A 6,649-nucleotide genomic window follows, 5' to 3' on the forward strand; every position below is an offset into this window, starting at 1 on the left:
TCCTATTTCCGATGTTTATTTGATTGCTTGTATACTTGACCCGTCTTTAAAATTAAGAGGTGCTCAAGGACTTGTTGAAAAAATTTATTTACAGCTAGAAATTCCTCCTAACGAACATCCAAATGTTGAAGAGTGTGAACATAGCATAGAATTAAAAGATAAAATAATGTATAATAATTATAAATCTTTGAAAAGTAGAAGTGGAATTGAACGCCCTTCACAAAAAAATAAGGCTAAATTTAGCAATAGAAAATTTGATAAATCAATGAATGTTGCATGGCTTGGTATTGCTTCTACTCAAAATAAAAGTGATCTTGATCCTTATCTTAATCAAGGATTGCAAAGCATCATTGTGCACGACGACGACAGCGAAGATATTTTAGGATGGTAGAGGGAGCATGGCAAGTCATTTCCATTATTCTCAAAAATGGCTAGAGATATCCTAACTATTCAATCATCATCAGTAGCTTCGGGGGCAGCTTTTAGCGCGGCAAGATTTCAACTTGAAGACTACAAACATTCATTTGCACAAGATAGCTTGGAGATTTCTGTCTTATTCAGGTATTGGATCAACGCAGAAAGAAGAAATTGTGGGCTACCAAAATTAACCTGTCAAGAAGAAGAAGAATATGAAGAGATAATCAACACTAACAGCGATGAAGGCATGGAACTTATGGACCGTCAAGCAGTAGTGCCAATTCCAGAATTGGATGCAACGAAAACGATATGACATTGAGAAAAAATGTACATAGATCCGTACAAGTTTTAGTGTGATAATTTACAATTAACTACTTAGATGCCTAGCTGAAGTTGAAACAGAACCCTTCCTAGAAGGTGGCTGTGTAGATTAGGTAATCTTATTGTAACTTAGAGGCCTAATTGAAACAAAACCCTTCCTAAAAGGTGGTTGTGTAGATTAGGTGCTCTTCTTGTATTTGAGACTTTGAATCAAGTTTTATGAAATTTAAAAGATCTATTTAATTACTTGAATAAATAAGCATAAAGTTCTTACTTTAAATTATTATTACTTAAAAATAATAGCCCTTTTTGTCTAATCATGCAGGTTCAAATTTCTGGTTGCAGCATTCTTCTATGTCTTAAACTACCCTTGCTAGAATCACCTGTTGAGTGAAGAGTACATAATTATATAGGGGCGTCACATATATTGAATATGTGCATTTACCAAAAAAGTTTACCAGCTTTCGAATTTCAATTCTTGGTTTGGGCATTGAGATGCCTTGATTAACAAGCCCATATTGGATTGGCACTATGTACTGTGCAAACACTACTACATTTTAGCACAAGCAATCGACTTACTAAAACACCTATCCAAGAAATTTTTGAACGGAATGAAAGTTCAAAAACAACACTACATAATCATCCTAAAAAACATCACTACATAAAATATCTACTCTTTCGGCCTTCGGCTTTCGACTTTCAGCTATCTCTAACGAGTAAAAAGATAGATTCCTATAGTGGTATAAATTGCAAGGGAAAATGGTATAAATCGTAGGGAAAAATACTGTTTCAGTAGGCTGCAAGTATGACCTACATAATCAAAGATGACTATTAGAAATGCACATGAATTTTAATTTCATTTTAAAGATGCTGGATGCGGTATCTTATCATTCACTAAAGGAGGTTATCTTACAAAATAAGCATTGCTTCTACTTTAATATCCTGTGTATGAGACACATCACCATTATAAGCATTGTCCGAATATATGCTTCTGTTGACATGTAGGATTGGTTAGCAAGCTATCATGGTTAGACTAACTACACTACTTAGTTAAATAGATAAAGTTAGTCAACTAGAGGAGTCAATTTAGTTAAGTGTGTTTATAAATGCATCACATTGTAACCCAATTGAGGGAATTCATTCTCATTATGAAAATATAACTTTCTCTCCATAACCGTCTTTCCCTCCTCTTGCTCCCTTCTATCTTCTTCTTCAAGCTTCCTCCTTCTCCATTAATGGAGTTATCATGGTATCAAAGCCTCCAATCGTAGGCAAATTCAAGCAATACAGTGGTAGGAAGCTAACAAATACTTAATTCAACGAGAAACAAACTTGAATCACGAGTAAGTATCAAAATTTGAGTTCAAAATTCGAAGTTATCTTTAAATTCAACTTAAATCAATGACGAGCGTAGCTGCAGAAACTGGAAATGTACAATCAAACAACACGAACAAAACAACTGGAACAGCAAGTACTGAAGCAATGAATTTATCAACATCGGTAATCGATCACACTCATTCTCTGCATAATAAATGGATCACATGTATTCCATCTTTACAAAGAAATTCATACATGTACTCAAGGAACTATGTCAGTCTCAGACTATTTCTCAAAACTGAGTGACTTATGGAATGAATTTGATGCTATAATGCCATGTCCAGGATGTCCTTGCCCTGAGTCTAAGAAATTCCTTAAATCCTTTGAATATCAATGACTGCTTCAGTTTCTAATGGGATTAAATGAGACTTACTCTCAAGCAAGAGGCCAAATCCTCATGATGTCACTAACTTCTGGTTTAAACAAAGCATACTCACTCATGATAGATCAGGAGAGTCAGAGAAGCCTTGCTAGTTCTGTGCACACTGGTATCTGTCCTGGTGTAATAAAAGAAACAACTTTGTTTAGTCACAAAGGAGGTGGAAATCACAAAGGAAGTAGTTATCTAGCTAGTGGTTATCCTGGTGGATTAGGAAGTGGTCATCATGGTGTGCCAAGAAGTGGTAACTATGATGGACTAGGTGGTGGTAATCCTGGTGGACCAGGTGGACCAGTTGGTGGTCACTATGGAAATCACATGAATAAAACACAGAAGTCGTTTGTCATCTATGAGGTATGTGGTTACAAAGATCATAGCAAGGATCAGTGTTTCAAAATAGTAGGTTATCCACCAAGTTGGAAGTCAAAGAATAAAGGTGGAGTGTATTCTAACTAGGTTAAAACTAGTCAAAGTCTATCACAAATGCAACCTACTCCTTCCCAACTGGTTTTTTCACTCATGATCAGTACAAGCAAATCCTATAGTTGTTGTCCAAAGGAAGTGAAAGTGGAACTGAGTCTGCTAAGGCAGCTACTGCAGTTAGTATGTTGTGTGCTTTGGTGTCAAAATATGTGACTAAAGAGTGGACAATTGATACTGGAGCCACTAATCACATGACATCAAAAATTGACATGCTAGACAAACTTAAACATGTTCCAAAATCTGAGAGAAATATAGTTCACTTACCTATTGGAAATGTAGTTCTAGTGTCTCATATTGGAGAGTCACATGTGCTTACAGATCAAGTCATCACTAATGTTCTATTTGTTCCAGAATTCAAGTACAACTTGTTGTCTGTGTCTTAAATCACTAAGGCTCTTAAGTGTGCAGTACTGTTTTTCCCTGATTTCTGTGTTTTCCCGGATCTCTACACTGGACAGATCAAGGGGATTGGTAGAGAAGAATGTGGAATCTACATACTAAGGGAAGGAATCACTCAACAAATTACTTCAATAGTTCCAAGCTATCATATAAAAGAAGTTCTAATGCGGTGGCACCTCTGAAACTATTTCTGTGTGGCATAGAAGACTAGGCCATGCTCCCTCAGATGTAATCCAAAATCAGGAGTTCATTAGAAGTTTAAAGTTGCAATCATCTGCACAACCTCGTTGTACAGCTTCCCACTAGCTAAGCACACCACTAAACTGCCATTTCCTTTGAGTAGTCATACCTCTAGCAATGTGTTTGAACTGGTTCATTTTGATATTTAGGGACCTTACAGAGTTCCCACTCATAATAAGAAGAGGTCTTTTGTTAGCATTGTGGATGACTTCTGTCACGACCCAGCCCCGTGGGCCGTGACTAGTGCCCGAGCTGGACACTCACATACGTACCTGTTAGATATAGTCAAACTGAATCTATGAACAATATGGAAGCTTGCAAAAGAACTCCAAAGGTTCATAACGTCATCATATATATATATATATATATATATATATATATATATATATATATATATATATATATATATATATATATATATATATATAACCTGTCTCCTGAGGAGTCACAACTAAGCAAACATAATATGATACGCAAGCCAACAAGGCTGCCACTACATATCAATACCATACACAAGCCGACAAGGCTGCCATTACAGATCAATGCCATACGCAAGCCGACAAGGCTGCCATTACAGACGAACATATCCATAGCACATCGTATAGACACAGCTGAACAAACTTATACACAACCCACACATATGTCTACAGACCTCTAAGAGTATCGATAGTGAAATATGACGGGACAGGGCCTGGCCGTACCCTTGGGTAAACATATATATACATCAAAAGGATCTGTACCAAAAGTCTAGGCTCCGAAACAATGGAGCTCTCCAAGACAGCTGAGTAGAAGTCCTAAGCTGGAGGATCGCAAAATCGAGTATCTGTACCTGCGGCCATGAAACGCAGCCCCCCCGAAGAAAAGGGGGGGGGGTCAGTACGAGATATGTACTGAGTACATAAAGCATGAAATACAACAAAGAGAATCACGACTGAAATAGAGATCATAGGAGACAAGTATGACATTTAAAGTACCAATACACTAGCCTTATGAAATGTAAAACATGCATGTCATTATCATATATCGTACCCGGCCCATTATGGGACTCGGTGAATAAAGTCATCATACCATCCTTGGCGCCATAATCACATCATCATATCATCATATCATCATATCATCATATATATACATATACCGTACCCGACCCTCTAGTGAGGGACTCAGTGAACAATGCAGTGAACTGTGCATGAGAACATACCCGGCTCGGGACTCGGTGAAAGATATAATGACAGTATGCACGAGCAGAGTAGTGAGTAACCATATGCAAATCAAATCATCATCTGAGACTCGATAGAATAGACAGAATGAACTAACACTTGAATATCAACGAAGGCAGTTATGTCAAGTATCCCTCGAACGTCATTATGAATTATGTCAAAAGGAACTTCAGGAATCATAGACACGTATCAAAATCATATGAAATAGCTTATGGAAAGAAAGAACATTAACCATCCTAGTGTCTCTAGGAATAGGAACTTATACATTCGTCGTTTGTTCGTTTCATATGAATCATGCAAAAAGAAAGAAAGGATAACTTTACATACCTTAAGTCGCCAATATAAACCCAAAACGAACTCATCTTAATGCTGATGCTAAGCCTATAACAAGGAAATACATGTACGACTTTAGATGGCTTTCGTATATCGTGTATATCAATTGATAATTTGATCCTAAAACGAAACAGATAGCACCTCCCCAATTCCATATATCACAATAACAACCAAAATGACAAAAATAGATCTCAACAACACAACTTATATATCCATAATAATCTCATAATACTTTATAATGATCGTCAAGCTTGAAGTAGGATCTGTACAACCCATGTCACCTTTTGTATGCTCCTTTATTAACTTAATAACATTCTTAATAAGATAAGGAAGTCATTTACTACAAATTCTATCCTTATATCATAGGATTATAATGAGAAAATGACCTACAAACTCAACTCTTTCCAAGTGGCGATTTTATTCTCAAGTTCGTGTTTATTCCATCAATTCCCACAATTTAGCCAAAATATCAATCACAATACCAATAACAATATTAACAAATACATATTCAAATAGAATCAAATCCATTCCTACATCACTTCCAAAACAACCGAATATAAATTCCTATACCGATGCTTGTATACACTTCTTTATTTTCGTATATACATAGTATAACAACAAACATAACAACAACAACTATGGCCACTCTCACGATATTCCAGCCCACAATATAATTTACAACAACCACCAAACAGTCCATATGATAACAATAACCATTTATCCGATTTCCCGCAATTAATTTCGTAGTTCTCGTCTCATAATTTAGCTATGAACTGGATTTATTTAAATATACCTCGGAGAGTAGAATGCTTACCTTGTTTCTATGAACTCCTCTTCTTTCATCTTACTTTACATAGAAGAATCCTCCAATTTGCTATCACCCGGATAAAATCAACATGGGTATAACCTCTACGTCGTCCTCCCCATTTTTGTTTCTGTGTTGTGATTAATACTTTGGATAAAGTCTCGTTATTTTCCACAGTGAATGGAGTACGAGTTTGCTGCCCTCCAAAATGATATATATTCTTTTCCTCAATCATGTCTTCAAGTGAAACGATATGAAGAAATATAGACCCTATATCTTTGTGGACCGTGGGTTGTACATCATTAGCCAATACTTTTCTACACTCTATTCTTATCCTAATGATGCCTACTTGTATATATTTACATAGTGACTTTGTAATCACTGCCACCACACCACTATAGGTACATAGTCACACTTTTGTTGCCCATTTCCCATGATTCCACGTGTAGGTGTGGTTAGCAAACATGTTACCATTCTAGTTATATTTATTTAATTGCACAAGTAATTAATTTCCTTAAATCTCAATTCACTTATGCAATAATTATTTTTAACATACTTCATATACTCATTATCATAATCATGTGGTAGAACTCTAGTCCATAGCCTCTTTGCCATACATAAATATTATTTCCAATCACTGTCATCCAACTTTTAGGCCCTAAATAATTTTGGGCCTTT

At 36.1% G+C, this 6,649-nt stretch overlaps 1 long non-coding RNA gene across 1 annotated transcript; it reads right to left on the reverse strand.

Moving 5' to 3' along the window:
- Positions 1–4,068: 4,068 nt before the first annotated feature.
- Positions 4,069–6,283, reverse strand: LOC132638561 (uncharacterized). Its single transcript, XR_009581796.1, has 3 exons — positions 5,981–6,283; positions 5,161–5,214; positions 4,069–4,445 (listed from the first exon to the last, which is right to left on the reverse strand). It is a non-coding gene; the product is annotated as an uncharacterized LOC132638561 (long non-coding RNA).
- Between the last annotated feature and the right edge of the window lie 366 nt (positions 6,284–6,649).

This window comes from Lycium barbarum, chromosome 4, assembly GCF_019175385.1.
Source record: "Lycium barbarum isolate Lr01 chromosome 4, ASM1917538v2, whole genome shotgun sequence".
NCBI classification, from domain to species: domain Eukaryota; kingdom Viridiplantae; phylum Streptophyta; class Magnoliopsida; order Solanales; family Solanaceae; genus Lycium; species Lycium barbarum.